Source organism: Lethenteron reissneri, chromosome 10 (genome assembly GCF_015708825.2).
Source record: "Lethenteron reissneri isolate LAM-NWPU_2019-01 chromosome 10, ASM1570882v1, whole genome shotgun sequence".
Classification (NCBI taxonomy): Eukaryota; Metazoa; Chordata; class Hyperoartia; order Petromyzontiformes; family Petromyzontidae; genus Lethenteron; species Lethenteron reissneri.
This window is the reverse complement of record NC_083788.1, coordinates 3,177,586-3,184,731: the sequence shown is the minus strand read 5'-3', so window position 1 is coordinate 3,184,731 and position 7,146 is coordinate 3,177,586. Positions and strand designations below refer to the sequence as shown.

The following is a 7,146-nucleotide window of genomic DNA, read 5'->3' as shown; positions in this document are numbered from 1 at the left end:
GTGTAATATTAACTTCAAATCCTGCTTGGAGCGGGGCGACAGGGTGGGGAGGGGGGTACGGTTGAAGCAGCCCATCATCCATCGGGGGGTAGATACAATTGTCACCACTTTGCGGGGAAGCCAACAACTGTGAAAACGACATCGGGGCCGTCCATAAATGACGTCACGCACCTAGGGGGGGGGGTCAGACATTTGTGACGATGTGTGACGAGGGCGGGGGGGGTGTTTGAGAAATGTGACGTCACATCAAAATGCGCAACTTTTAATGAATATAGACAACACGTTCTACTTAATTAAATAGACTTTGTAATACATGTTTTGTCCTACAACATCAAAGTGCAGCGCCACATAAAATACGCACTACAATGACGATAATTTAAAGCGATTTGAAGCATGTTTTATTTTCAAAATGGAAGTATGGTTTTGGGGGGGGGGGCAGAGCTTTGTGACGTCATATTTGAGGGGGGGGGGGTCTGACTTTTTGTGACGCCGTGTGACGAGGGGGGGGGGTCAAGAATCGTCCAAAATCGCGTGACGTCATTTATGGACGGCCCCATCTGTGAAAAAGAACTTGATGGCTCATGGGATGAATGTTCTGATTCTGCTTGTCCTATGGATAATCTCACCCTCGCCATATTAACGTGGAATTGCCACCACTGGCTCCGCAGGGCTGTCAGCTATGGCTGCAGAGTTTGGTGGTCCATGTTGTTTAAGTCGTTTATTGTGAAAATTCGGTCACAGTTCCTATGATCACTGTTTCATTGCTTTTATGGCTTTATTTTGGTGATTTTCGAAAAGTGTTTTGGTTTGGCCATGTTTGTTTGTTGTAGTACAGAGTTAGACTGATGGCCTTAATCTAAGTTGTCTTGTGGTTGTTGTTGTTGTTTGACTTGCATCCCACTGGGATTTTTGCACACAGCGTTGGTGTACGGTGCCTTTTATGCAATATTTTGCTGTCTTTTCTTGGATTTTCTGTTTGCCCATAGTCGCATAGTCACTTTATGATGTTTTCTTGTTCATGTTTTTGTTTCTTTGCGGTTGCACCCGATTCAAGAGCCGAATGGCTCACAGGGCTATACCTAATACATGAGCTTGAACTTGAAGGGGAGAACCAGCAGGGCATCTTTGCCCTGAGCCTGTGGAGTTTTCCGGCCCAATGCGACTGGGCAGGGCGTGGTTTCGCCCAAGCCCATCGGTGGGCAGGCTTCTGGGGTCTCATCAGCACGGTCTTGAAACCCTATTGGGGGCAATGGTCTAAATATACAGCACCGGGTTAACATACTCTTTGGTTCTTTCAAGCTCATGTATTAGGTATCTAGCCCTGTGAGCCATTCGGCTCTTGAATCGGGTGCAACCGCAACAAACAGAAAACATGAACAAGAAAACATCTTAAAGTGACTAAGTGCAAACAGAAAATCCAAGAAAAGACAGCAAAATATTGCAGAAAAGGCACCGTACACCAACACTGTGTGCAAAAATCCCAGTGGGATGCAAGTCAAACAACAACAACAACAACCACAAGACAACTTAGATTAAGGCCATCAGTCTAACTCTGTACTACAACAAACATGGCCAAACCAAAAAACTTTTCGAAATCACCAAAATAAAGCCATAAAAGCAATGAAACAGTGAGATTGTCCACGTGGCAAGGTTTAAACCTGCCCAGAGTCCGGGAATTGCCATCTGTGTGCGTCGGGTGGCACAAATTGATTTGTTACCGAGATCTGGTAACAAATCGACCGGTATCGAGCCACCAACTCCCTACCACCCCCAGCAGCATCACACCCCTTACGGACGACCTTTGTCCGCGAAGGGGCTAAACCACCAAAGAGCGGCTCTACACCAATAGAGCGAGACCAGCTGCGCTTGGCCCGCGACTGGAAAATGCTAGCTGACATTGGCCGGCAACTTGTGTTTCCTCCGGAGATCGCAACCACCACCCTAAGACCTGACATGGTGCTCTGGTCCCGTTCGCTCAAGAAGGTCTTCATCATTGAGCTCACAGTACCCTGGGAGGACTCAGTAGATGAGGCTTATGAGCGAAAACATCTGCGCTATGCCGATCTAGCTGCTGAAGCACGGCATCATGGCTGGAACACAGAAGTCCGACCAGTGGAGGTGGGCTGCAGAGGTTTTGTGGCAACATCTACAACCAGACTGCTTAGAGACCTGGGAATTAAGGACCAGAGCCAGCGTTCGGCAATCAGAGCTGTATCGGAGGCGGCAGAAGGCAGCAGTCAGTGGCTCTGGATGAAGAGGAAAGACCCCAGCTGGGCCCCAAAGTGAGAGGGCCAGGAGGTATGCAGTCAACAATGCTTGACTCAGGGATGAGGACGCCCCTGCCATGCATAGTCCCATGGGATGTTGGCTATCAACAACAAGGCAACTCCTATGACTAATTGGGAATGGGACGCAAGCGTAGGATTGATCACCCTGTCGCTGGCCGCCTTTGGGGAGGGTGTATAGTATGAAAGGCCGAAACACCCTAGGACCCAAAGGTTCACTACTGACGATGCGCTCCCCAAATTTCACCAGGCTCACTGTTCATGAACTCTTGGAAGTGCTTGCACAAAGGATAATAACATCTCATCCTGTGTTCTTTGGAATCAGTAGAACTTTATCGCAGACGACTGCCAGGGTTGAGAAATGTATCGGTGTTTGGTCTACAGAAGGGTTGGAAACCGTAGCACTCACTCAGCCACTCAGTCACTCACCTACTTACTTCCTCACTCACCTTGTCACTCACCCACTCACCTTCTCAATCATCCACTCACCCATTCATTGACTCATCCACCGTCACTCATGCACATTCACTCACCCACTCAATGATACACTCACCCACTCACCTTCTCAATGATCCACTCACCCATTCATTGACTCATCCACCGTCACTCATGCACATTCACTCACCCACTCAATGATACACTCAGCCACTCAGTCACTCACCCACTTACTTCCTCACTCACCTAGTCACTCACCCACTCACCTTCTCAATGATCCACTCACCCATTCATTTACTCATCCACCGTCACTCATGCACATTCACTCACCCACTCAATGATACACTCAGCCACTCAGTCACTCACCCACTTACTTCCTCACTCATGCACTCAGCCAGTCAATCAATTATCCACTCAGCCACTCACTCACCCAAGCACCCACCAGGGTTGCCACCTGTCCAGGGTTGGTATCTGCGTTTGGGCTGCAGGAAGGAACTTGCACCGAGTTCTGGTACCGGGCTTGTGTTGCAACTTTTAAACATAAACCTACCAGCTGACCGAGAAATGTGTCTCTCTGGGTTTTGCTCAAAAGTGGGAAAAAAGCCAGAGATGGCGACACTTCACGATCCTTTAAGTCACAAACCTACACATAAGACAAACGTCCCCCGTACAGCCTGAAAAGACTGTTGGGGCAAGTGCTGTTAGCGAGCACCTATGAAGGCCGGCACGGCACACGAGGGGATGGGTGGGCCAGCACCACGCCCGACCGCCTTTGTCTCCCCAGTGGCGATGTTTACACACCGCACCGGGTACTGATTTGATGCCGAGTCAATCTAGGGGAGGCCCAGGACCGGTGCATATAATCGTCACTTTTTGTTGGCCGTGAGCAGGAATCGAACTCAGGTCTCGCCGGGTTCGTAGCGCAGCGTACTAACCGCTACACCACCGCTCCTCACTACAAAAAGACAAAGATCCCCCGTATAGCCTGAACAGACTGTTGCGGCAAGTACTGTTAGCGAGCACCTATGAAGGCCAGCACGGCACACGAGGGGATGGGTGGGCCAGCACCACGCCCGACCGCCTTTGTCTCCCCAGTGGCGATGTTTACACACCGCACCAGGTACTCATTTGAGGCCGAGTCAACCGAGGGGAGGCCCAGGACCGGTTCAGATAATCGTCACTGGGTGTTGGCCGTGAACGGGAATCGAACTCGGGTGGCCAGGTTTTTTAGCGCAGCGCGCTAACCGCTACACCACCGCTCCCCACTAACACAGACACACAGACGGAGCGCATGTACAGGAGCTCTCGGCCACCGTTCGTTACGCAACAACAAAAACCACTCCGTAGTCACCATTGGAACCTCATTTGCCAGTAACAAAATGATAATTGGCACCTTTTAGCGTCATCTGGTCTAACACCATGTGAGACTAGGCTCTAAAGAAAGCTGTCTCGGGTGTGGACCAATCAATTTCAAGGACAATGCATATCATTATCAGAGTTATGTTTTTTGTTTGCATTCCGACTGCAGGTATTGTGGTCAATGCAAACATTACTCTTGGTAAAAAAAAGGTGTCAGTTTTGTTGCCAGATAGAAGGGTAAAAAAAACAATTATCATATTTTTTACTGGCAAATGAGGTTCCAATGGTGTAAATGCTTACCCCGAGCTCTCATACTCTGATGGTGCATTGTCTTTGAGTTGTGCGCCTTTTGGCGTCATCTGGTCCAACACCATGTGAGACTAGGCTCTAAGGAAAGCTGTCTCAGGTGTGGACCAATCAACTTCAAGGACAGTGCATACATTATCAGAGTTGTGTTTTTTGTTTACATTCCGACTGCAGGTATTGTGGTCAATGCAAACACGACTCTTTGTAATAAAGGTGTCAATTTTGTTGCCAGATAAAAGGCTAACAATCCGTAGTCGTTCTTGAAGCACTGCATTGTGGGCACTCTCGTTGTTCGGTCGCCCCACACCTCCTACGAACGCGGTTAGGCTACGTACGGCGGCGAAATAAGTTCAACACGCGGACACGCACCCACACATACCATCAACATTTATTTGAGCAGCAGCAGCGACCAACATCGGTGGTGACCGGACACAAGACGACACAACAAACGCATTTTGTTCAGGAACCGCCGATGTTTCGTTGCATAATTCACAGAGCCTGTGCTCGTTCACTATCCGCGCCCCGTGCTGATGTTGTTGTTGATTGAAGCGCGTGGTTTTCCAGCTAACTAGAGATGTTAAGTACCTCGCCTGGTCTACAGGAGGTCGTGGGTTCGATCCAGACCCTGACGCCTGCTGCTGTATGTTTAGAGTTTGCGTGTCTCTCTCTCACATCATTATCATCACGGTGGCTAGGAGATGTTAACTACCTCGCCTGGTATACAGGAGGTCGTGGGTTCGATCCCGACCCTGACGCCTGCTGCTGTATATTTGGAGTTTGCGTGTCTCTTTCTCTCATCATCATCACGGTGGCTAGGAGATGTTAACTACCTCGCCTGGTCTACAGGAGGTCGTGGGTTCGATCCCGACTCTGACGCCTGCTGCTGTATGTTTAGAGTTTGCGTGTCTCTCTCTCACATCATCATCATCATCACGGTGGCTAGGAGATGTTAACTACCTCGCCTGGTATACAGGAGGTCGTGGGTTCAATCCCGACCCTGACGCCTGCTGCTGTACATTTGGAGTTTGCGTGTCTCTCTCTCTCTCATCATCATCACGGTGGCTATGAGATGTTAACTACCTCGCCTGGTCTACAGGAGGTCGTGGGTTCGATCCCGACCCTGACGCCTGCTGCTGTATATTTGGAGTCTTCGTGTCTCTCTCTCTCTCTCATCATCATCATCACGGTGGCTAGGAGATGTTAACTACCTCGCCTGGTATACAGGAGGTCGTGGGTTCAATCCCGACCCTGACGCCTGCTGCTGTACATTTGGAGTTTGCGTGTCTCTCTCTCTCATCATCATCATCACGGTGGCTATGAGATGTTAACTACCTCGCCTGGTCTACAGGAGGTCGTGGGTTCGATCCCGACCCTGACGCCTGCTGCTGTATATTTGGAGTCTTCGTGTCTCTCTCTCTCTCTCATCATCATCATCACGGTGGCTAGGAGATGTTAACTACCTCGCCTGGTCTACAGGAGGTCGTGGGTTCGATCCAGACCCTGACGCCTGCTGCTGTATATTTGGAGTCTTCGTGTCTCTCTCTCATCTCTCCCCATGCTCGCGTGGATTTTTCTCCGGATCCTCCGGGTTTTCACCTCCACATTTAGAAACACGCGTTTAATAAGCGTATTTGGCTGCTCTAAATTGCCACGTGATAAGCCGCTTCAACGAGCTATCATTTGTGTGAAAAAAAACGACATTTCTCAGTGCGCCTTACCTGCTAAAACATAAAAAAATAGTTCGGCTTTTAATTATTTACCACGGATTTGACAACCTCCATCGTCATGGGGCCGAGAAGCCACGAGACGAACACGCGGAGGTCACGTGGCATCTGTTCGACCTCCAGGTCACAGGTCACGTGGTGCCCACGTGACCTCACCTCGACACGTGGCCTCCGTGTGCGCGTTCGTCTCGTGGCAATTGCCGTGGAGTTTTCAATTCAGAAATCTGCGGCAGTGCCCCCCCCCCACCCCCCCACCCCAAAGAGTTCCTCGTCTCTGGCTGTACTGCCCAGGGCTGCTTCCCCCACCACGGAGCTTCCGCGGATGTTTGCTTTGCCCCCCGTCGCATGCAGCGTCCACACGAGCCCCAACCGCGTGGGCAACGGGGCAGCGGGGCCAGGATTTGGCGAGAGAAATCGACTCGCTGAAAGAATAATCATCGCCGCGCCGTTCCGACAAACAATCGTGGCGCTTTGACAGTTGCTGCGAACGTCACGTGGCGGCCTCTCGTGGCTGCAGGGGTCAAGAGGTCAAGAGAGCAAGTTGCGTGCCAGCGGCAAGCCAGAGGGAGTGTGCACGCACCACGAGCTGCAATCCTCACTCCCCTCCTTCTCTCCGCTTTCTCCGTGGAAGCTTCCGAGGCTTCCCTCCCTTCCCGCCCCCCTTCTGCCCTTCCCCCTCCCTCCCCCCTTGCTCCTGCCCTACCCCCGCCCTTCCTCCCTCCTGCCCTCTCTCTCACAGAAAGCTCTCCCTTCGCTCATTACAACTCCTCTCCGTCCCATCTCTCTCTCTGCCCCCCTCACTCTCACAGGAAGCTCACGAGCCTCTCCCCTCCCTCCCTCTCCCTCCCTCTCCCCTGCCCCCCTCTCCCTCCCCTCCCTCTCACAGGAAGTTCTCGAACCTCCCCCCCCTCCCTCCCTCCCTCAGCCCCCTTCCTCTCCCTCTCTCCCTCCCTCCCTCCCCGCCCTCCCTCTCCCCCGCTCTCCCTCCCTCCCCGCCCTCCCTCTCCCCCGCTCTCCCCCCTCCCTCCGCCCCCCTC

At 51.6% G+C, this 7,146-nt stretch overlaps 1 long non-coding RNA gene across 1 annotated transcript; it reads right to left on the bottom strand.

Annotated features, from left to right (window-relative positions):
* Positions 1 to 4,755: 4,755 nt before the first annotated feature.
* On the bottom strand, positions 4,756 to 6,873 carry LOC133340760 (uncharacterized). Its single transcript, XR_009754936.1, has 2 exons — positions 6,245 to 6,873; positions 4,756 to 5,892 (listed from the first exon to the last, which is right to left on the bottom strand). It is a non-coding gene; the product is annotated as an uncharacterized LOC133340760 (long non-coding RNA).
* Positions 6,874 to 7,146: the final 273 nt, after the last annotated feature.